This window comes from Canis aureus, chromosome 25, assembly GCF_053574225.1.
Source record: "Canis aureus isolate CA01 chromosome 25, VMU_Caureus_v.1.0, whole genome shotgun sequence".
Taxonomy (NCBI): Eukaryota; Metazoa; Chordata; class Mammalia; order Carnivora; family Canidae; genus Canis; species Canis aureus.
The window spans coordinates 19,077,063-19,101,822 of NC_135635.1; the positions used below are offsets into that span (position 1 = coordinate 19,077,063).

The window sequence follows — 24,760 nt, forward strand, 5'->3', positions numbered from 1 at the left end:
GGGAGAATTAATTCCTGTGGCTTAAGCCATTTTACAGCAGCCCTAGGAAATGAGTAGGAGCAATTTGTTTGTGGTGGAATTGTACATATTTGTTTTTTTGTTTTATTTCAAAAGAGAGGTAGATGGATCAAGACCTTTGCAAGTGGGTATTTTTATAGAGTTATCTTAAAATTCTCATTCACCTTTGAAGGGATAGGCAGGGAACATACTAAAGATTTCATCGTTTTGCAAAATACAGTCTCTAATGGGTCTCAAATGCAGCTAAAACGACAAAGTGTTCTGATTTTGTGAAATATGTCCTATTGTTCTAGGATCCTCACACGTGGTACATACACAATTCCTGCTAATACAAATTCAGCTCCATGCTAATCTGATTATAGGGCAGCCTGTAGGGTTTTATCTCAAAACCGTTGTTGCTCATGGTCGATGTTGAGAAATAGGCTATTACAACTGACCTCTACTTTTAAAGTCTTCTCTCTCTCACTATTGCTAGTGACTTACCATTTTATTCAACCCCATATAATAAATGTTTCTTTATAAATCTGCCTAGAGGTTTTTATTTAATATGCAAAATACTTACAAAATGTGCCAGACAAAAAAAGTAGTATGTCAAATCATTCTAATGACATTGTCAAGTGGAAGGTTGTGAATAAACCCAGTCTTCCAAAAGAATGCTATCTCTTTAAACACAGACTGTTTCTGTTGACTGATAGTATCAAGGAAACAGAGGTTTGATTTTCATCTAGAGTAGAATCCTAAAAATATAATGTTCTGGAACTGGGAAGCTAGTCCTTTAGGCCTATTATCTTACCTCAGCTTGGTAAAGCCTGGAGTTCATGTCTCGTCCATGGTCACTGTATTAGTTTTCTATTGCTGCATAGCCAATTACCATAAACTTGGTGCTTTAAAACAATACCCATTTACTGTGTTGAAGTTTTGTAAGTCAGTCATCCCGACATGAAGTTGCTGGGTTCTCTGTTCAGGATTTCACAATGCTGAGACGGCCTAGGCTCTAATCTCTCATCTGTGGCTAGGGGTCCTCTTCCAAGCTCCTCATTGTTGAAAGGATTTAGTTCCTTGGAGCTATAGGTCTGAGTGGCCCATGTTTTTAAGGATTGTTGGCCAGGGTTTGCTTCCAGCTCTTAGAGGCCATCTTCTAGTTCTAACCATGTGCACTCTAGCAGCACTTTTGTTTGCTTCTTTAAAGGTAAAAGAAGAAAGTATCTCTTTCTTCAAATCTCTGACCCTTTGAAAAGCTGTGATTATGTAAGGCTCACCTAGGATAGCCTCCCTTTTGATTAACTCAAAATCAGCTTTCACTTTCATCATACAAGGTACTCCCAGGAGTGAAACCCATTGTAGGCACAGTCCCACCTGTTTAAGGGGATGGGGTTATACAGAGCATATAAACTAGAGTGTGTGATTTTGGAGGCCATCTCGGAATCCTGCCAATCTCACTCACTCATTTAGATGGTCCGTGGCTGTGTCAGCACTAGCAGAGTATTGTTTCCTACTCTACTGAGGAGTTTCTTTGGTAAAAGGAGAATTGTTTTTCATTATCTGGCCCTTTTATGAAGCAACTGATGTGGGTTTTTACCTTTTTTTTTTTCTTTTTCCTGTGTAGATATATAGGTCTTTAAAAAATTATATACCACCTTTATTGACAATTGTTAAAGTGTAACAGGTGAGGACTAGTATTTCCTGGTTCCAAGTATAGTGTACTCTGAGGTGATGGTTTCTTAAACCTTGGGTCATAAACATCAAGAGTCTTTCAAGAATGCTTTTGAGAATCCTATTTTGAGAATACAATAGGGTTACAGCTGAATTAATTAAATCCATATTCTCTCTATTGACTGTCATGCAGACATTAAAAAGAATAAGTTAAAGCTATGCCAATTGAATTGCACTAATTTCCAAGAGGTTTGGTTTGTGAAGAAGTAACATGCTGAAAAACATGTATGATATGGTCACGTTCCTATTAAACCAATATCCAATAACTTTGAATATGTAATTGTACATAGATATATAGGTCTATGAAAGCATGGAGAAAAACATGGAAGGATACATACGAGGTTATTAACATGTTATCCTGGGTTTTAAAAGAGAGGCGCTAAAGCTTGTCGAGGAAGTTAGAAGGAGGAACACAAGGCAAAGGTGGACAAAGAAAAAGAAAGACTAAAATGTAAATTACAGTATCATATGATCACACTCATGCATTTATTTAAATATATTTTTCAAATTTTTTAATTAAAAAAAGAATGCTATCAGTTGCCATTCCATCCTAACAAGTTGAAAGCTGAACCAACCGAAAAGTCAACAACCTTTTTTAGATTTGATAGAGAAGTGAAATCACAGGGCAGACTGCTACCACTGAAATTGGAGAAACAAACAAGAGGATATAAAAAGTAATAACTGACAGGAGTAGGAACCAATGAGAAGAAATCTCTGAGTTATCAGTTCCAAGTAAGAAAACCTGAACTATATTTGATGAATTGCTGGAGACTCAGTGTGGACAACTGTGAATTAAAAATTCCAGGGGACCCATTAATGGGTGGGAGGGTGGCACACTTCTTTGTGTTTTAATTCCTCCACCAAATCCTCACAGTGAATATAGGAGAATAATTCCCTGATGCTTCAAGCAGGAAGAGGGAAAAAGGAATCATCTGAAATAAGCCAGAACATTCTTTTCTTTCTTTTTTTTTTTTTAATTTATTCATGAGAGACACAGAAAGAGAGAGAGGCATAGATACAGGCAGAGGGAGAAACAGGTTCCATGCAAGGAGCCCGACGTGGGACTCAATCCTAGAACTCTAGGATCACTCCCTGGGCTGAAGGCTACACTAAACTGCTGAGCCACCAGGGCTGCCCAGAACATTCTGTTCTTAAGAAGGCTTACCCTCATGAGAAACTGTTATATTGCGACCTAAACTGTTGGGGTTTTACTGAGCCTAACTTAACTGTGGTAATGAAAATACCCAACTCCAGCCCCTCTAGCTCTCCTATCCCATTTAAGAGGTGGGAGGTGGGAAACATAAAAGCGCTTATAAAGTTCACAGCCTAGGGGCACAGGTTCATCAAAAGACCGAGATATAATCATTGGAATATAGTAGGCTTCCCTTCTCCACACACTTTATCATTATATTACTAAATGCTTTTTTACTTCAGTTCCTTTTACCCAGTACTCATATCCAAATTTCAACAAAAAATTACAAGGCATACTAAAGGCAATGAACACAGTTTGAAGACATTGAAAAAACATCTGAATCAGAGTCAGATATAGCAGGAATGTTGGTATTATCAGATCAGGAATTTAAAAATAAAATAAAACCAAATGATTAAGATGCTTGGGGCTTTATTTATTTTTTCTAAGTTTTTATTTTAAGTAATCTCTACACCCAGCATGGGGCTTGAACTCATGACCTTGAAATCGAGAGTTGTATGCTCTTCCAACTGAGCCGGCCAGGTGCCCCAAAATGCTAAGGGCTTTAATTGTAAAAGTAGACAACAGGCAAGAACAAATGGATAATATAAGCAAAGAGTTAGGAATTTTAAGAAAGAATAAAAAATAAATGCTAGAGATCAAAAACATTATAAGAAAAATGAAGAATGCCTTTGATGGGCTCATTAACAGATGGGACATGGCTGAGGAAAAAATCTGAGACTGAGGATATGACAACAGAAATTTCCAAAACTGAAAAACAAGACACACACACACACACACACACACACACACACAAAAGCAATAGAAAAACAAGAACAGAATATCAAAGGACTTCAGACAACTATTAAAGGTGTAACATATGCATAATGGGAATGCCAGAAGGGGAAGAAAGAAAGGAATGAAGCAATATTTGAAGCATTCATGATTGAGAATTCCCCCAAACTGGTGTTAAACACCAAACTACAGATCCAGAAGGCTCAGAAAATATCAGGATAAAGATTTAAAAATAAACAAGAATACACACACAACTACACTTGGGCATTTCATATTTAAATTTCATAAAATCACGGATAAAAAGTCTTGAGAGAAGAGGAAAATATGCTGCAGCTATAGAGGAACAACAATAGGAATTGTATCCAACTTCTCAGAAGACATGCGAGCAAGCAGAAAGCGGAATGAAATATTTAAAATGTCGAGAAAAAACAAACAAACAAAAACCAAACCCAGCCATCTCCAGTCTAGAATTCTGTACCCTGTGAAATTATCCTTCTAAAGTGAAAGGGAAATAAAGACTTCCTCCAACAAGTAACAATTGAGAGAACTTGCTGCCAGTAGAACTGCCTTGGAAGAAATGTTAAGTTCTTTTGAGAGAAAGAAAATGGTATAGGTCAGAAATTCAGATCAATGTAGACAAAGAAAGAGTGTTGGTAAATGAATAAGTGAAAATAAAATCTTTTATTTTTCTTATTCTTCATTGATTTAACAACTGTTGGGTTAGTCAAAATAACATTATCAGCATTGTATTTGACTATATATGCTTATGTATAGATATATATTTATGTAAATGAATGATAGCAATGATAGGTAGAAAGGAGGAGTTGGGAATACTATGTTATTACAGGGTACTCACTACCCATGAAACCATACAGTGTTATCTGAAAGTGGACTTGATTAGTTGTCAATGTTTATTGCAAACTCTAGGGAAATCACTTTAAAAAAAAGTAAAAAAGGAAGTATAATTACTATGCTAAGAAATGAGAGGAAAATGAAATATAAAGTATTCAGTTAAAACCACAAAAGGCAAAGCAAAGACAGAAATAAGAGCGAAGAACAAGAGCAACAAATAGAAAGTAGTAAAAAATATGGGAGATATTAATCCAACTATACCAACAATCACCTTAAATATCAATATTCTAAGAACCCAAATAAAAGATAGTCAGGATGGATCACAAAACAAGGTCCAACTATATGCTGTCTAAAGAAATCCACCTTAAATGTAAAGACACATAGAGATTAAAAGTAAAGAGATGAAGAAAGATATTCCACGCTAACTCTAACAAAAGAAAGCAAGAGTGGCTATATTTATTTCAAAATAGCAGACTTCAGAGCAAGGAAAGTTATTAGGGATAAAGAATGATAATGTGGTGAATGCTCCAAGAAGACATAATAATCTAACAATATGGTGTCAAAATACATGAGCTTAAACCTGATCAGATTGCAAGGAGAAATAGATCAATGCTCTATTATACTGGAGACCTCCACACTCCCTTTATCAGAAATGGACAGATTCAGGAGGCAGAATATCAGTAAAGACAGAGTTTAACTCAATAACACCATCAGTCAACCAGATATAGTCCACATCTATAGGCTGCTTTATCTAATCACATAATTTACATTATTCTCAAGCTCACATGGAATGTTCACCAAGACAGGCTACATTCTGGGCCATAAAACACACCTTAACAAATTTAAAAGGACAGAAACCATACAATGTCTGATCTCATGCCACATTATCATTAAACTAGAAATCAATACTGAAAAGATAGCTGGGAAATTAAAAAATACTTGGAAATTGAAAAACACATTTCCAAATAACAGACGGGTCATAGAAGAAGTCTCAAGATGTATTAAAACACACTTTGAACTAACTGAAAGTGAAAATGCAGCTTATTGAAATTTGTAGGATTGAAAACAGTGCTTAGAAGGAAATTTTTAGCACTGAATGCGTATTTTTAGAATATAACAAAAATCTAACATCAACAAGATAAGCTGCCACTTCAGGATAATCAAAAAAGGACAGCAAATTATACCTAAATTAATCAGAAGAAAAGTAACAATAAAAATTAGGGCATTAATTGATAAAATTGCAAACAGGAAATCAATAGAGAAAATTAATACATTTTTTTTCTACTAAGTAGATGTTTCTACTAGGTAAGAAAAGAAGAATACACAAATTGCTAACATTAGAAATGAAAAAAAGGGGATCCCTGGGTGGCGCAGCGGTTTGGCGCCTGCCTTTGGCCCAGGGCGCGATCCTGGAGACCTGGGATCGAGTCCCACGTCGGGCATCCCGGTGCATGGAGCCTGCTTCTCCCTCTTCTCTGCCTCTCTCTCTCTCTCTCTCTACCATAAATAAATGAAAATTGAAAAAAAAATTAAAAAAAAAAAAAAAAGAAATGAAAAAAGGTAAATTGCTGTGGATCCCAGGGACTTAAAAAAGATAATAAAGGAGTATTATGAACAACTCTATACTCATAAATTTGATAACCTAGATGAAATGGATTGATTCCTTGAAAGACACAATCAGTCAAAGCTCACATAAGAAGAAATAGGCAATCTGAATAGGCCTATATCTCTTCAAGAAACTGAATCAATAATTAATGACCTTCCAAAACAGAAATGACCGGGTCCAGATGGGTTCGTAGGTGAATTATACCAAATATTTAAGGAAGAAATTATGTCAGTTCTCTCGAATCTCTTCCAGGAATAGAGGGACTATATCATTTGTTATTCTCCAAAACCAGCATCACTCTAATACCAAAATAAAAAAAAAGACATTACAAAAACAAAACAAAATAACCCCCCAAACTACTACAGACTGATATCTCTTATGAAACATAAGCGTAAAAATCCTTAACAAAATATTAACAAATTGAATCCACAATATATAAAAAGAATTATACGCCACAAACAAGTGGAGTTTATCCCAGGCATGAAAGGCCAGTTCAACATATGAAAATCAATTATTATGGTTCATCTCACCAACAGGCTAAAGAAGAAAAATCTCATGATCATATCTATAGATGCAGAAAAAAATCATTTGACAAAATTCAATACCCATTCATGACCAAAACAACAACAACAACAACAACAAACCTACCTCTACCTCTCAGCAAACTATGAACTTAAGGGGAACTTTCAATAAGACAAGAAAAAAAAGGTACATAGATTGGAAAGGAAGGGTTAAAACTCTCTTTGTAGATGAACTTTAGGTGAAAATCATGTGTCAATGTAAATTTACCGATTATAACAAATTTATCCCTCAGGTGTATGGTGTTGAAAATGTGGGGTTATGCATGTGGGGAGGGGCAGAGGGTATATGAGAACGCTCTATTCTTCCCATTCAATTTTACTGTGAGCCTAAAATTGCTCTTAAAAAAGTTTATTAATTGAAGAAGATGAGTGTTTATTTGTCAAGTGTGAAATGAAAAAAAAAAAGATAGTTGTGGAAAGTCATGGGCTGTATGGATGAACAAAAAGGGTAACTGCACAATCTTGAAGCAAGATCAGTGGTTTTCTCTTATTTTATCCTCCTCCAATAAAGGAATTACTTTAGATTCTAAAAGAAGGATCTTGTAATAATAGCTAGAATCAAATAGTTATAGCTAGATTCCACTGAAGGAATCTCTCTTATATGTCACAGGACAGAAGAGTGTGAGACTTACTACACTTCAGAGAATAAGTAACTGTGGGTTATGAGGCTTTGTATCTCTGTGTAAGCTTAATTAAATCAACACTGTTTCCTGGGGCCACGCTGTGCACAATATAGATCATACCAGTAGGGCATGTCTCTCCATTGAATCATGATTCTGTGCATTTTTACTTTGCTCCCATGGTTTGTCTATATTTGCTAGTAGGGCCTATGGCCAGTGCTACAATTAGAAGTCAAAGAGTAGCACAGGAAAAAAAAAAAAAAAAGATAAGAGAAGGGCTACTGGGGCACTGGGGTGGCCCAGTCGATTGAGTGTCCAATTCTTGATTTCAGCTCAGGTCATGATCTCAGAGTCGTGAGATAGAGCCCCAGGTCAGGGAGTCTGCTTGAGATTCTTTCCCTCTACCCCTCCCCTCTGAGTTTTTCTCTCTAAAATAAATCTTTAAAAACAAAAACAAAAACGAAAACCAAAGGATTCTGAAAAGGAAACCAGTCCACATCTACCTTTAAGTATTAAGAGGTCTGATGCAAGAGTCAAATGGAGTTTAAGTAAATATTGACTAACTTCAATAATTGAGATATTTAAAACACAATTCAAGCTAACAAAGTGCTATATAAGGTCAGTTCTATTCTCCCACCTTGACAAATATACTTTCGAATTACAAAACAATAGCATACCTAAAGCTAGGACTTTAGTGTGATGAAAAGTTGCCAAAGTATCAAGATAACTTATTGTGCATATCTGAATGTTCATTTGATAGGTTGATAAAGTTTGGGTGAGTAATAAAATAAAGGTATACATAACTCACAAATTATTTCTTATTTATTCCCACAAATGGATTTTTCTTGCTTGCATTTAAAGAAATTGCTAGTTATATTATTTAGATCAAGACAATAGCATAATTTGTATACTAATTTAGATTAGAATTAAAAGGATTAAAGAATACATTGAGATTATATTTAAAAGAGATGAACTTGGCATTTTAAAAATGTGGATTAATTAAATGGAAAATTTGAAAAAATAAAAGTATTTTTAATGTTTTTTACCAAAACATTTAAACTATCTATTAAAATAAAGACAAACTATGAGGGACCTGGGTGGCTCAGTTGGGTAAATATCTGACTTGGGCTCAGGTCACAGTCTCAGGGTCCTGGGATGGAGTCCTGCTTCAGGCACAGCACTCAGCAGGAAGTCTCCTTCTCCCTCTCTCTTTGCCCCTCCCCTCACTTGTGCTCACTCTCTCTCTCTCTCTCTGAAATAAATAAATAAAATCCTTTTAAAAATAAAGTCAAACTGAAGAATTAAATTATTGAATATCAAAGTTTTAAATGAAAATTATTCAAATAAGGTAATATTTATTTTACTGTTTTGAAAAAAGCTAACACATATTATTATGAATTTTTATACTGATTGAATGATCAATTCTAGCGTTCCGTGTTCCTGCAGTTGTCAATGTAAGAAAGAAAAGATCAAGCGAGTAACATGCTTCATGGTATTACATTCAGATCTCCATATATACAATGTGGTTTGCAATTTATACTTATTTTTATTGGAATAAAACAGCCACTTCCTCCATCTCAAACCACACTTTGTGGGGAGGAAGAGGAGGTTGCCAACCATATCCTGGAATCTCCCCAGTCATTTCAGTCTTTCAAAGCTCCTGCTGCACAGGGGTGGACCGCCAAGGTGATGTACAGGAACCTCAAAACCTCACTCAGGTGTGGATGGAGACCCCGCAGAGCTGGCCTCCCCAGGAGACCACGCACCCCTCTGAGCCCCTACATATATACAAACTTAAGAGGAGTATGAATTGTTTACTATGGCAAAATGTTCCTGAACCGTGAAAAGCAACTGTTGCTAATAGTGCATTAATTCCCAATCAGAAATTGGAACACAAAGAGAAGCAGGGCACTTCACTTTCTGCACTACTAGGAAAAGACACTTTACGATGCAAGAATGTATTGTATTCATAGTACCTGAGAAGCAGGATTTGATATTAGTAATTTTGTCTTTTCTGTTATCGAAGTGCGCTGCCAATCAACTCTTCTTCACATTCCAAAGCAATAGTCCTCACTGATGCCAGCAATGGCCCAACCCCAAACCTTCATGGCATTCAGATGTGTTTTGAAGACAAATGGCTGGAGAGCTAGCACCTTCTGAGACCTGAATGACATTAATCAAGAGAGTTGATGTTTGGGATTGTGTCTCATCTGTGCCACTAATGACTGCTGGGCCTCAGTGACAGCAACATCATGCATTTGAATATGTGTGTATGCACGCGTGTGTATGCACGCATGTGTATGGATAGATGGAGCCCTCTGGAATGCAGATCTTAGGGAAGGAGACTCCCTAGCCTGGCTACAAGACCACTTTTAGATTGTATAAGTAAAAGAGAAATGAGGAGAGGAGGCCTTAGGCCTTAAGACATAAAATCTTAAATCATTATGTTGGGAATCTGAGAAGTGGTAGATGGGACAGAGGAAAGGTAAGGACAAGGGGTGTTTACCAGGCTTTGAATCCAGCTCAAAGAAGAGCCTTAGTCAGATAGAATCTAGACATAAATTTGGGCCCAGATTATTGTACAATAATCTCAAGAGAATAGGTACAATGTTAATATAAGTTTTGCTTTTCTTTTTTTTTAACTCTTCTTTTTTTTTAATTTATTTTTTATTGATGTTCAATTTACTAACATACAGAATAACCCCCAGTGCCCGTCACCCATTCACTCCCACCCCCCGCCCTCCTCCCCTTCAACCACCCCTAGTTCGTTTCCCAGAGTTAGCAGTCTTTATGTTCGGTCTCCCTTTCTGATATTTCCCACACATTTCTTCTCCCTTCCCTTATATTCCCTTTCACTATTATTTATATTCCCCAAATGAATGAGAACATATAGTGTTTGTCCTTCTCTGACTGACTTACTTCACTCAGCGTAATACCCTCCAGTTCCATCCACGTTGAAGCAAATGGTGGGTATTTGTCATTTCTAATGGCTGAGGAATATTCCATTGTATACATAAATCACATCTTCTTTATCCATTCATCTTTCGTTGGACACCGAGGCTCCTTCCACAGTTTGGCTATCGTGGCCATTGCTGCTATAAACATCGGGGTGCAGGTGTCCCGGCGTTTCACTGCATCTGTATCTTTGGGGTAAATCCCCAACAGTGCGATTGCTGGGTCGTAGGGCAGGTCTATTTTTAACTCTTTGAGGAACCTCCACACAGTTTTCCAGAGTGGCTGCACCAGTTCACATTCCCACCAACAGTGTAAGAGGGTTCCCTTTTCTCCGCATCCTCTCCAACATTTGTTGTTTCCTGCCTTGTTAATTTTCCCCATTCTCACTGGTGTGAGGTGGTATCTCATTGTGGTTTTGATTTGTATTTCCCTGATGGCAAGTGATGCGGAGCATTTTCTCATATGCATGTTGGCCATGTCTATGTCTTCCTCTGTGAGATTTCTCTTCATGTCGTTTGCCCATTTCATGATTGGATTGTTTGTTTCTTTGGTGTTGAGTTTAATAAGTTCTTTATAGATCTTGGAAACTAGCCCTTTACCTGATATGTCATTTGCAAATATCTTCTCCCATTCTGTAGGTTGTCTTTGAGTTTTGTTGACTGTATCCTTTGCTGTGCAAAAGCTTATCTTGATGAAGTCCCAATAGTTCATTTTTGCTTTTGTTTCTTTTGCCTTCGTGGATGTATCTTGCAAGAAGTTACTGTGGCCGAGTTCAAAAAGGGTGTTGCCTGTGTTCTTCTCTAGGATTTTGATGGAATCTTGTCTCACATTTAGATCTTTCATCCATTTTGAGTTCATCGTTGTGTATGGTGCAAGAGAGTGGTCTAGTTTCATTCTTCTGCATGTGGATGTCCAATTTTCCCAGCACCATTTATTGAAGAGACTGTCTTTCTTCCAATGGATAGTCTTTCCTCCTTTATCGAATATTAGTTGACCATAAAGTTCAGGGTCCACTTCTGGGTTCTCTATTCTGTTCCACTGATCTATGTGTCTGTTTTTGTGCCAGTACCACACTGTCTTGATGACCACAGCTTTGTAGTACAACCTGAAATCTGGCATTGTGATGCCCCCAGATATGGTTTTCTTTTTTAAAATTCCCCTGGCTATTCGGGGTCTTTTCTGATTCCACACAAATCTTAAAATTATTTGTTCTAACTCTCTAAAGAAAGTCCATGGTATTTTGATAGGGATTGCATTAAACGTGTAAATTGCCCTGGGTAACATTGACATTTTCACAATATTAATTCTGCCAATCCATGAGCATGGAATATTTTTCCATCTCTTTGTGTCTTCCTCAATTTCTTTCAGAAGTGTTCTACAGTTTTGAGGGTATAGATCCTTTACATCTTTGGTTAGGTTTATTCCTAGGTATCTTATGCTTTTGGGTGCAATTGTAAATGGGATTGACTCCTTAATTTCTCTTTCTTCAGTCTCATTGTTAGTGTATAGAAATGCCACTGATTTCTGGGCATTGATTTTGTATCCTGCCACGCTACCGAATTGCTGTATGAGTTCTAGCAATCTTGGGGTGGAGACTTTTGGGTTTTCTATGTAGAGTATCATGTCATCGGCGAAGAGGGAGAGTTTGACTTCTTCTTTGCCAATTTGAATGCCTTTAATGTCTTTTTGTGGTCTGATTGCTGAGGCTAGGACTTCCAGTACTATGTTGAACAGCAGTGGTGAGAGTGGACATCCCTGTCTTGTTCCTGATCTTAGCGGAAAGGCTCCCAGTGCTTCCCCATTGAGAATGATATTTGCTGTGGGCTTTTCATAGATGGCTTTTAAGATGTGGAGGAATGTTCCCTCTATCCCTACACTCTGAAGAGTTTTGATCAGGAATGGATGCTGTATTTTGTCAAATGCTTTCTCTGCATCTAATGAGAGGATCATATGGTTCTTGGTTTTCCCTTGCTGATATGATGAATCACATTGATTGTTTTACAGTTGTTGAACCAGCCTTGTGTCCCAGGGATAAATCCTACTTGGTCATGGTGAATAATTTTCTTAATGTACTGTTGGATCCTATTGGCCAGTATCTTGTTGAGAATTTTTGCATCCACGTTCATCAGGGATATTGGTCTGTAATTCCCCTTTTTGGTGGGGTCTTTGTCTGGTTTTGGAATTAAGGTGATGCTGGCCTCATAGAACGAATTTGGAAGTACTCCATCTCTTTCTATCTTTCCAAACAGCTTTAGGAGAATAGGTATGGTTTCTTCTTTAAACGTTTGATAGAATTCCCCTGGGAAGCCATCTGGCCCTGGACTCTTGTGTCTTGGGAGGTTTTTGATGACTGCTTCAATTTCCTCCCTGGTTATTGGCCTGTTAAGGTTTTCTATTTCTTCCTGTTCCAGTTTTGGTAGTTTGTGGCTTTCCAGGAATGCGTCCATTTCTTCTAGATTGCCTAATTTATTGGCGTATAGCTGTTCATAATATGTTTTTAAAATCGTTTGTATTTCCTTGGTGTTGGTAGTGATCTCTCCTTTCTCATTCATGATTTTATTAATTTGAGTCTTCTCTCTCTTCTTTTTAATAAGGCTGGCTAATGGTTTATCTATCTTATTAATTCTTTCAAAGAACCAACTCCTGGTTCTGTTGATCTGTTCCACAGTTCTTCTGGTCTCGATTTCGTTGAGTTCTGCTCTAATCTTTATTAACTCCCTTCTTCTCTTGGGTGTAGGATCTATTTGCTGTTTTTTCTCTAGCTCCTTTATGTGTAAGGTTAGCTTTTGCATTTGAGTTCTTTCCAGTTTTTGATTGGATGCTTGTATTGCGATGTATTTCCCCCTTAGGACTGCTTTTGCTGCATCCCAAAGATTTTGAACGGTTGTATCTTCATTCTCATTAGTTTCCACGAATCTTTTTAATTCTTCCTTAATTTCCTGGTTGACCCTTTCATCTTTTAGCAGGATGGTCCTTAACCTCCACGTGTTTGAGGTCCTTCCAAACTTCTTGTTGTGATTTAGTTCTAATTTCAAGGCATTATGGTCTGAGAATATGCAGGGGACAATCCCAATCTTTTGGTATCGGTTCAGACCCGATTTGTGACCCAATATGTGGTCTATTCTGGAGAAAGTTCCATGTGCACTTGAGAAGAATGTGTATTCAGTTGAGTTTGGATGTAAAGTTCTGTAGATATCTGTGAAATCCATCTGGTCCAGTGTATCATTTAAAGCTCTCGTTTCTTTGGAGATGTTGTGCTTAGAAGACCTATCGAGTATAGAAAGAGCTAGATTGAAGTCACCAAGTATAAGTGTATTATTATCTAAGTATTTCTTCACTTTGGTTAATGATTGATTTATATATTTGGCAGCTCCCACATTCGGGGCATATATATTGAGGATTGTTAAGTCCTCTTGTTGAATAGATCCTTTAAGTATGATATAGTGTCCCTCTTCATCTCTCACTACAGTCTTTGGGGTAAATTTTAGTTTATCTGATATAAGGATGGCTACCCCTGCTTTCTTTTGAGGACCATTCGAATGGTAAATGGTTCTCCAACCTTTTATTTTCAAGCTGTAGGTGTCCTTCTGTCTAAAATGAGTCTCTTGTAGACAGCAAATAGATGGGTCCTGCTGTTTTATCCAGTCTGAAACCCTGCGCCTTTTGATGGGGTCATTAAGCCCGTTCACATTCAGAGTTACTATTGAGAGATATGAGTTTAGTGTCATCATGATATCTATTCAGTCCTTGTTTTTGTGGAATGTTCCACTGAACTTCTTCTTAAAGGGGAATTTTAAGAGTCCCCCTTAAAATTTCTTGCAGAGCTGGTTTGGAGGTCACATATTCTTTTAGTTGCTGCCTGTCTTGGAAGCTCTTTATCTCTCCTTCTATTTTGAATGAGAGCCTTGCTGGATAAAGGATTCTTGGTTGCATGTTCTTCTCATTTAGGACCCTGAATATATCCTGCCAGCCCTTTCTGGCCTGCCCGGTCTCTGTGGAGAGGTGTGCTGTTACCCTAATACTTCTCCCCATAAAAGTCAGGGATTTCTTGTCTCTTGCTGCTTTAAGGATCTTCTCTTTATCTTTGGAATTTGCAAGCTTCACTATTAAATGTCGAGGTGTTGAACGGTTTTTACTGATTTTAGGGGGGGATCTCTCTATTTCCTGGATCTGAATGCCTGTTTCCCTTCCCAGATTAGGAAAGTTTTCAGCTAGAATTTGTTCAAATACATATTCTGGCCCTCTGTCCCTTTTGGCGCCCTCGGGAACACCAATTAAACGTAGGTTTTTCTTCCTCAGGCTGTCGTTTATTTCCCTTAATCTATCTTCATGGTCTTTTAATTGTTTGTCTCTTTTTTCCTCAGTTTCCCTCTTTGCTATCAACTTGTCTTCTATGTCACTCACTCGTTCTTCCACCTCGTTAACCCTCGTCGTTAGGACTTCTAGTTTGGATTGCATCTCATTCAATTGATTTTTAATTTCTGCCTGATTGGATCTAAATTCTGCAGTCATGAAGTCTCTTGAGTCCTTTATGCTTTTTTCTAGAGCCACCAGTAGCTGTATAATAGTGCTTCTGAATTGGCTTTCTGACATTGAATTGTAATCCAGATTTTGTAACTCTGTGGGAGAGAGGACTGTTTCTGATTCTTTCTTTTGAGGTGAGGTTTTCCTTCTAGTCATTTTGCTCAGTGCAGAGTGGCCAAAAGCAAGTTGTATTGGGAAAAGGAGAAAAAGAGAGGAGAGAAAGAAGGAAAGAAAAGAGAAAGAGAAAAAAAAGGAAGAAAAAAACGAAAAAAAAAAAAAAGAAGAAAAAGAAGAAAAAGAAAGGAGAAGAAAAGGGGGTGGGGGAAGGAAACAAATCAAAAAGCAAAACAAAACAAAACAAAAAGAACCACGGGGTTAGTGATTCTGTGTATTTTAAGTCCCTTGGCTTCTCCTGGAACTTGTCCGTCCAGCTGGTGTTCTGGGGGAGGGGCCTGTTGTGCTGATTTTCAGGTGTTAGCACTCGGGGAGCTGCTGTGCCCCTGCCTGGTGCCGGGCTCAGTGGGGGTTGTTTACCCCGTGAGGCCGCAGGAGGAACAGCCCTAGTGGCGGGGCCAGCTCTGGAAACCTGGGTTCAGCCCCCGCAGGAACTCCGGAGCTCTCGGTCTGCAGGGCCTGGAGGCTCTGGGGCGGGGCCGCTGATGTGCTCAGCTGGGGCAGGAGCGTCCTCGCTGTCCTGGGCCCTCCCGGCCTCTGCCTGTCCCGGGGGAGGCCGGATCCTGGGCTGTGTCCCGGCGCCCTGTGCTCCCGACCCGCAGCCCCCTCCGCGGAGCCGCCCCCGAGCCCCCCCGAGCTGCTCCGGGCCCCGCCGTGCGCGCTGCAGCCCTTAGGGAGCTCGGCGCACTCTCCCGGGGCGCAGGTGCCTGTTAGTGTCCCCGGAGCCCGAGGGCATCCCCGCCCTCCTGGGTCCTGCTCCACCTCCCCGCGAGCCCCTTTCCCCCGGGAAGGTCGGTGCAGCTCCTGCGTCTCCGGGACGGGGCTCTCCTGTCCTGGGGACACTCGCCCCGGCCTCAGCCCGGCTCCTCGCGGGGCCCCTCCCCCTTGGAGGCCTTTGTTTCTTTATTTCTTTTTCCCCGTCTTCCTACCTGATAGAAGCGCGAACTCTTCTCACTGTAGCATTCCAGCTGGTCTCTCTTTAAATCTCAGGCCGAATTCATAGATTTTCAGGATAATTTGAAGGTTTTCTAGGTCATTTGGTGGAGACAGGTGATTTGGGGACCCTACTCTTCCGTCATCTTCAGTTTTGCTTTTCTTATTGTTGCGGTCGCAGGCAGTGTTGTTTTCATCCACGATGGTTTAGGTAGGCTTTGGTGGAAGAAGACCACTGGTCTCATTCTTGTAGAGGTTTGATGGTTTGGGTGACTATGATTCGTGGTCAAAGCACGAACTCTGCTTATGTGACCCTCTAAGCACTTGAATTCCTTGGGGATGTGGTACAGCAGGGATTCAGGAAGCCCACTCCTAATAACCTCATAATATGTTAGAGTTTGAAAATAGGCATGAGGAGGAAGGATAAACAGTCTGGTCCCCCACCAATGTGTGCTATTAAAGATTGCAACAGGTTACAGTGAATATATTCTGATCTGGGCTTGAATTTCTCAGGCCTAGATTTCCAGTTGGTTAAGTGGGCACCAATTTAAGTCATCACCTTTTGTCCTCCATAACTTAGGACCAGGCAGGCTATTAAAGGCATATCCACACAATTTTCTACAGTATTCCCTTTACTACCTTTTCTAAGCAGGAAAATTGAAGCTAAGTTCTCAGGTGTTTGCTTAATAATTACTGTTTCATGCTCTTACGAATTTCAAGTACTCAAAGATGTATTTTTTCAAGTTTGGTATTAATTTTATTCTATTTTCTGTATAACTTTAAGTACCTAAAGGTTTATTGCCACAGGCCTCAGGAGATGGGTTGAAGTCAACAGGACAATCTCTCTTCCCACCAAAAAAGTTGCATATTTTGGGAAGGGTCCTAGAGAGAAAAACTGTAATTTACATCAGCAGTGCTGTGAAAGATTCTTTCTTAAGACCTAAAACCAGGGATCCCTGGGTGGCGCAGCAGTTTAGCGCCTGCCTTTGGCCTAGGGCGCGATCCTGGAGACCCGGGATCGAATCCCACATCGGGCTCCCAGTGCATGGAGCCTGCTTCTCCCTCTGCCTGTGTCTCTGCCTCTCTCTCTCTCTCTCTGTGACTATCATAAATAAATAAAAATTAAAAAAAAAAGACCTAAAACCAGGCTGCAGTGGAGACCTTAGTCCTTTGATCAGGTGTCCAGACAGAAAGCAAAAGCAGTTGAGCATGACAGGACAAAGGAGCCAATGAAGGTGGAGAGGCACCTAGCTCGGAAGGAGGAAGGAATTCCAGATTCCTTAAAATGGTGTGTTTTCCTCTTTTCTTCCTTCCTTCCTTCCTTCCTTCCTTCCTTCCTTCCTTCCTTCCTTCCTATTTCTTTATTTCTTTTTCTTTTTTTTTTTTCTGTTCTTGTCTAAGTTGTCTCTATAAGAAGGTGCTGGGCAGGGATCCCAGTGAAAGGAAGGGGCCAAGACTCCAAGAAAACTTTAACTGGCCTGGGTGCAGGGCACTGCCAGCAGCTGATACAGGAGAAGCTGCACTCTCAGGTTCAGGCCCACCCAGGATGGAATGCAGAATAAAAGGGATGCTTAGAGGAAACAATGTTGCTTGGAATGCTAGGTGGCCAAGCTTCAGCCTTTGGTCCAGTGCAACCCCTGCCTCACTGGTCAGGAGTGAAAAATATATTATTTTTGATTATTTTCTTCACCCCCATACTTCTTTCGTATTACTCTGGCCACTGAACTATAGTGCTGGGCACATGTAAGTCAAAAGGAATCCTCTCTCTATCTACATTTCCCCAAATAAATATTGCCAAATTTTGCTTTTCTTTAAAAGAAAAAATAGCTATTCAAAGTAAAAAAAATTACTTGGATTTCACAAAATATTAAATATGAATCATTTTTGGGTAAACATTCTGCCCATTTCACCTCAAATTCTCAATCAATCAGTTGTCTTCATGTTCAGGTGCTGCACACTGGGCAAGGTGATGCCCAGTTTCTCCCTTTGAGAACTGCCCCTGAAACATAAGGGTGATCCTCCATCAACCATCATTCATTCGTTCACAAATACTCATGGATCATTTGCGAGGTATCAGATACTGTCTCAGTTTTGAAACTGGGACAAAAGAATTAAAATCCCTGCCCTCTTATAGATTATAGTTAGAGATGATAGAAGACAGAGATTAAACAAATTCCAAAGTAAATATCCATTTACAAATTTTGGTAAGTACTATAAAAGAACAGAAGAGAACTCTATGGGAGAAAATAACAGGGGAGACCTGGTTTAGATGCAGAGGTTCAAACAACTCCGTCAAATGACATTTAGATTGATACTTAAGAAACGAGAAAGAGTAGTGGGGAAAGTTTTAGGCAAGAGAACATGTAAAGATTTCAGAGGAGAAGGGTATTGAGCATGTGGGTCTGTAGTTTGAGTTGAATTTGGAGAATGGGTAGGCCTCAGATGATAGAAGGCCCTGGAGTTCCTGGTAGGATATTTGGACTTGATGGGAAGTACAACGGTGACATGCAAGTGTTTTAAGCAGGATTTTAAGACCCTGCTGTTGTAGTTGGAACTGACTCTGACCTTGGCTAGACCAACCACATTTTTCTTTCCAGAAATTTGGAATCTTTGACCCAAAAGACATAGATTTTGAAAGTTTCTGGAAGCTTACTAATTCCAGACTGCATTCTAGAAATTCCATGAATTTCTGCTATTGGGTCCCAGAGCTTCCTGAGTTCCTGTTCTCAAGGCCTGTTTATTCTTTCCTGGATCACAATAAATGTTACAGTATTCCTGTAAAGTTATTTATTATTATTATTTTGCTCAAGTTAGGTAGATTTCATTTACTTTTATTTCAACAAAAAACCTTAATATAATTTATCAGTTGATAACTTTCTGCAGTAGGGATTGTATTTTGTTAGTGCCTTTAGATGGCTTAACCAAAGAAGCATCAAATAAAGATAATTTGAGAGGACAATAATTTTGATGATATTTCCAGTGACCATTTTTACTTTGTTGAACAAAGAAGTTTGAAACTTTTTTTTACTGAGTATACTTGGTAAAGGAGAAGTTCTTCGCAATAGTTACACTTAGATCCTTAAAAAGCAAGGATATCACTCAACTAAATCTGGAAAAATAAAGAAAAAGGTTAAAAATTAGATAACTCTTCCTCTTCCTCTTTTTGTTGCTTCAGTAAAGTATCTGGTTGTAATGGAATAGTGGCATCATCAAAAGCCCTGAGCGTTTTTAAACAAGAAGGCACATGTCCCATATGACTTCTTATTAAACCTTAAATCAACAGGCTCCAAGTTGGTTAGAATGGAACCACATTCAAATGCAGCATTAAATCCTTAAGCTTGAGCAATTCTGTGCCTTCATTCTTGGATGATTCTAAGAGTCCAGCAGGAAGAAAAAATGTCACAAATCAAATATTTACCAGGGTTAAACAGAGAAAATACTCCCTGGAAGGTTTTTAGAAGACAAATGCCTGAAATCAAAGGACAAATGTGAAATTCAAAACAAAACACTGCATTATTTCGTTTATTTCATTGTTAGTGTAGAATTCATCATTTATAAAAATGTGGACAAAAAGGTTTTTAAAATGTAGTATTATCTTCCAGATGCAATATTACAATAGAAGTCAACAGTTCTAACTTGTCTCTTTTTCTTTCTCTATTGCTTGCTTGCTTGCTTTGTTTTTACCCTTGCTCTCATTCTTTTCTCACCTGTAAAAATGGGGATGATAATGTTAACCCAATAAACTTGTCACGAGAATTAAATAAGAAAAACATGTATGCAACAATGAACAGTATACTACATAAACTAGAGTAGCTTCTCAATGGAAATTGCCCTTTAGTTTTCTGGCTAAGTAAAAATTGTATCAAATGAGGGGTGCCTGGGTGGCGCGGTCAGTTAAGGGACCGACTCTTGATTTCAGCTCAGGTCATGATCCTCGGGTTGTGAGATCAAGCCCTGCCTCAGGCTTCACGCTCCGCATGGAGTCTGCTTAAGAATCCTTCTCCCTCTGCTCTTCCTCCACCCCATGCACTCACTCTTTCTCTCTCCCCCTATAATAAATAAATAAATCTTTTAAAAAATTGTATTGGATGATTGCATATATATTTTAGAATCAGAAATTATATAGCTTGTAGGGAAACTCAAAGGAGATGCTTATTATCAAATGTAAAATTAGACTATGGAAATAAAAAACATAACAAATGCATAGCAATTGATAATAATAATAGTTGTTTCTTCACTTTGGATTATATTCTTTTACTGTTGATTGGTGTCTTTTTTAGGAACAACACCAGACCAGAATGATATTTTTCTCTCTACAATGACATTTTTGTCCCTCTTTACATAATATTTCCCTACATATTTTTCTCTTCCACCTTCCTTCTGAAGGTTTTCAGAATGAAAGATCCAGTGTCAGCACAACTTGTCATTTTTCCAAGTTCACTTAACCCAGAATACATATATTGAGAGTCCTAGGTACAATTATTAAATAAACCAAATTGAGAAAGCTTAACCACAAGTTCAAGAGAGAAATTTCTTAATCTCAGTGTACATTTGGCATTTGGCTAACTTTGCTATGATGTGTGTCAGAAGCAACATGGTGTCTAAGACTCCTCTAAAGGGATAAACGGGCTGATACAAGACACTTTTTTTGTTTGTTTGTTAAGCAAGCAGTTTATTTTATTTTTTAACAGCCAGTTACATGTTTACTGTGTTCACAGCTCTAAGGACATCACACATTTAACATATTTAGTCATCATAACAATCTGTGCAGAGAGGGCACCTGTGGTTAAGCCTCTGCATTTGGCTCAGGGCATGATCCCTGGGTCCTACGATCGAATCCCACATTAGACTCCCCAGAGGGAGCCTGCTTCTCCCTCTGCTGTCTCTGCCTCTCTGTGTGTCTCTCATGAATCAATAAATTAAATCTTAAAAGAAAAACCTATGCAGAAGGGACTACAATTGTTCCCATTTTCCAGATCCAAAAACATGAAGCACGGAGAAGCGGCTTGTCCAAGTCACAGTTGAAAGAATTTTGTTGGTGCCCCTCCTTACATTCCCCATTATTAGTCTTCCCAGTCTGATTCCTGTTGTGACTCATGACTCGGTTATGTTCCTATACTTTGGCTGTGTTCTAACATACTTGGCTATGGGATTCTGGTTTCTGACATGAGCTTTCTCTCAAACTTGGGTCCTCTGGCTCCCCCAGTGCATTGGTCCTTACGTTGCCCATAGTCTTTTAGGTTGCATGGAAGGGAACTGCCCATGTTCTGTAAAATGGTGGGGGTTTCTGAGAATTGCCAAAAAATGAGAACTCATCAAAACCCACCTTATCTGCTATGGATTTCAGCTGAGTCCCAGGGCATCTGAGGCCAGATGGTGCATATAGCAGGTGTCAGGGAGAGTGGAAGGAACAGCTCATTGCTAAACAAGATACAATAGCTCCTCAACCGCTCCAGTTATTTTATTGTTCCCTCAACACAGGCATCTTTTAACCCTGCTGTTTTTTCTGAATACCACTTACTTCCAGTAGATTGGACTAAGGACATTTTTGTCACCTTCTTATATAAAAGGACCTTAGACTGGAATTTGGTGCTGAAACACCTCTCTGGACTGGAATTTGGTGCTGAAACACCTTTCTGGTAGTTGACCTCCTTAACCCATATCTACTCTTGCTTTTGGCTTGGGCACCAGCTCCTTATGACTGACTATGATTAAGATCAAGGTAGCAGTGTCACATTAGCTAAGGCTTTGTGACTTCACAAATATAAGATTCACCTGCTGCAACTTTTCTCCAGAGGGAGCTCTGGGCATGGAGGCCACTCAGAGGTTTACAGCCTCCCATACAACGCATGTCATGTTGATCTCATTGCCAGCCTAATTCTTCCAAGACAAAGGTTTAAGTTTGGTGCTGGCCATATGGTCTCAACTGTTCCAATGGATTTTTGGATTCTCTGCATGAGATTGTAACAATCCTCTGATGATACCCTTATTCATACCTCTTGCCTGACGTTAAAATATTTCATGTTCACATCAAACTCCCCTTTGTCTTCTCCCAGACCTACTCTTCCTTCTGTATCACCTTCTTAGTGAACAGTGTCACCATCTTTCTAATAGAGAAGGAAGAAATATATTTAGATTAATTATTTTTCATATTCATTCATCTTTCCCCCCATCTTGTGAATGACAATCAATTCAGCCCCTATTTCTCTATTTCCATTGTATTCCCCTTACTTCTGCCCTGGGCATACGGCTAGGCTCTGTTTCTGCCAGCTGTTATTAAATAAGAGGCAACAATGATTCTGATGCACAATTGCATTTTACTCCTATGTATGGATATTGTGGTATAAGGTAGATACTAGTAAGAGAATCTAACATGTTAAAGTTTCCAACAGTTCCAGCAATTTCAGCATGTTGGGAAGCAGTCAGTGATCCCATTGTGGGTGCCATGATTACTCAGATATTGTGATTAAGCAATCCCACCTGCTCTCTCCTCTTGCTTCTAAGTTAGGACCTGCTGTCAGCCTGTTCTTAGCCTGTGTGAGTTCAGATCCCCATTTCCCATGCTCCATGTCCTCATTCCACCTGCTGTCCACAAGTTCTGCTCTCTCTCTGACTCTCAGTTTTCTGTTTCCTAACCTCTTTGTCTCCTGTTTGCTGATTTGCTCTTCCTCTCCTACGGTACCATCTCCATACATCTCTGCCCACCTAGCTAGTTCCATTTCCTCTCTTTTTCTCTCTCTCTTTTTATTCTGCACTTCATTTGTTCTTTGTCTATTCCCCATCTTCCAATTTCTTTGTATGCCTCCAATTGGCTTAACTGAATCAAAGCCACGTAGGGTATTAGAATACCTTCATAGAGCACACATCTTCATTTACAGAGCAACACAAAAGGGTTGTCCTCACTGCCCAAGATAATGAATTCTGTTCCTCACACACATTTAAAATTCAACCTAAATATCCCTAGCCTCCGTATATAATCATCTTTTTACAAAGATGAGCTTTTAAATACCACATGAACTCCCATTTGTTATTGGCAGGCTTGGTTTTATTTCCTACAGCCCAGGCTTTCATGCCATTTGAGTTGTGGACATAAATTAGAGGAAGTGTCTAGCTTTGAAAAATATCTCTTGGATGAGAAATAATAGCTAATCCTTAAATAACACCTGCTGTGTGCCACATTATTATAAGTATTTTTTGTGTATTTATTCATTTAATTCATGCAACAACCCTAAGAAGTAAGCACTATCATTATCCCCAGTTTAAGCTGAGAAAACAAAAAATAATTGGGGTAAATTTTAGTTAGGAAAGAAACTCCCAAATTGACGGCAGTGGAGAATGGTAGTAGGATCTTTGCCTGAAATACTGCATGTGTGTGCGTGTGTGTGCACCAGTTTATGTAAATGTGAGAAAAAATGTATTTCTACATCCATGGATTTGTCATAGTTACTATATTTGAAAATGATCTAACAACTTTTCTTATTTCACAAACAAGAGAAGAGAGAGATGGCTAATCTAACTGAGGGATTAATTTAAAATTTTATTTAAAAGTCAGGCTCAAAAAAAAAAAAAAAAGTCTGGCTCTTGGGCACCTGGTGGCTCAGTGGTTGAGCATCTGTCTTTGGCTCAGGTTATGATCCCTGGGGTCCTGGGATGGAGTGAGCCTCACATTGATCTCCTCACAGGGAGTCTAATTCTCCCTCTGCCTACATCTCTGCCCCTCTCTCTCTGTGTCTCTCATGAATGGATGGATAAAATCTAAAAAAAAAAAAAAGAAAAAAAAAAACAACAACAAAAACTCTTATATACCTTTTTCCACTGATGTTTGAATATGACATTTCTCATTTGAGACTGTATTGTGATAAAATAACGAAAATGTATACTAAACAGCCTGACCTTTTTTTTTTTTTTTTTTTTTTTTTGCTATGGGATCTTTGCCATAACGTCAGGGGATACCTGGGTTCCAGACTATATCTTGAGGACGGCTGAGTTACTGTGGTCTTTATTTCTCCTTCTAGCTTTATTATTCTATGTTTTGTGATTTGTTTTCTCCTCTCCAGAGGGTTGAGTTTTTTCCTCTGATGGATACAAAGGAAGATGAGTAAACACTCCAGTTCTACAAATTATCTTTATTCAATACAAATCAGGAGATATTCATGTGTACAAGCTTAAAAGATTATTTTGCAAGTTCCTTGACAACAAGCCTTTCAATCTATTTTAGAGTGATATTATAAATGTAGAGACTCAATACTTCTTATTGAAAGAATGAGTTGAAATTAAAGTCATCTGGGTTAATGTCAATACCGTGATGTTGATGTCAACTTAAAATAGCAGGATTTTGTCTCTAAAAATTACTTTCTTGGCCTTTATTTTTAAGTTATCATGACAGTTCTATTATGGGCTCCTCTTCTCTTTGGGAAAAGTGACACACTGAAGCAAGTGACTTATTAAGACCAAGAAATAAATGAGCAGTGTTAGGTCTGCAAAAAAAGGAAAAAGTGTCATTAGATCACACATTATTCTAAAAAGAACTGGAGAGAAAAGTAACTCCGTGCCTTACAAAACGTGGCTGTTTTGTTTCTTACTGGACTGCTTTGGATTGAAACAGGGAGCCTGTTGCATTAAAACTTATGACTTGGCAGTTATGTGCAAGGCCACGATGTGAAATAAAACATGGGCATTTTCAGTTAAAGCTTTTCTGAAGAAAGCATGGTGCAATTAAGGAGTTTCATTAACACTGACTCAGCGCCAAGATCTGTGCGTTTCTGAACCCCGGTCCTGTTTTGAGATCAGAATGCTCAGC

The 24,760-nt window shown here is 38.8% G+C and overlaps 1 long non-coding RNA gene across 1 annotated transcript; it reads right to left on the bottom strand.

Moving 5' to 3' along the window:
• Positions 1-19,449: 19,449 nt before the first annotated feature.
• Positions 19,450-21,666, bottom strand: LOC144297623 (uncharacterized). The gene is made up of 2 exons (XR_013364582.1): positions 21,287-21,666; positions 19,450-19,667 (listed from the first exon to the last, which is right to left on the bottom strand). It is a non-coding gene; the product is annotated as an uncharacterized LOC144297623 (long non-coding RNA).
• Between the last annotated feature and the right edge of the window lie 3,094 nt (positions 21,667-24,760).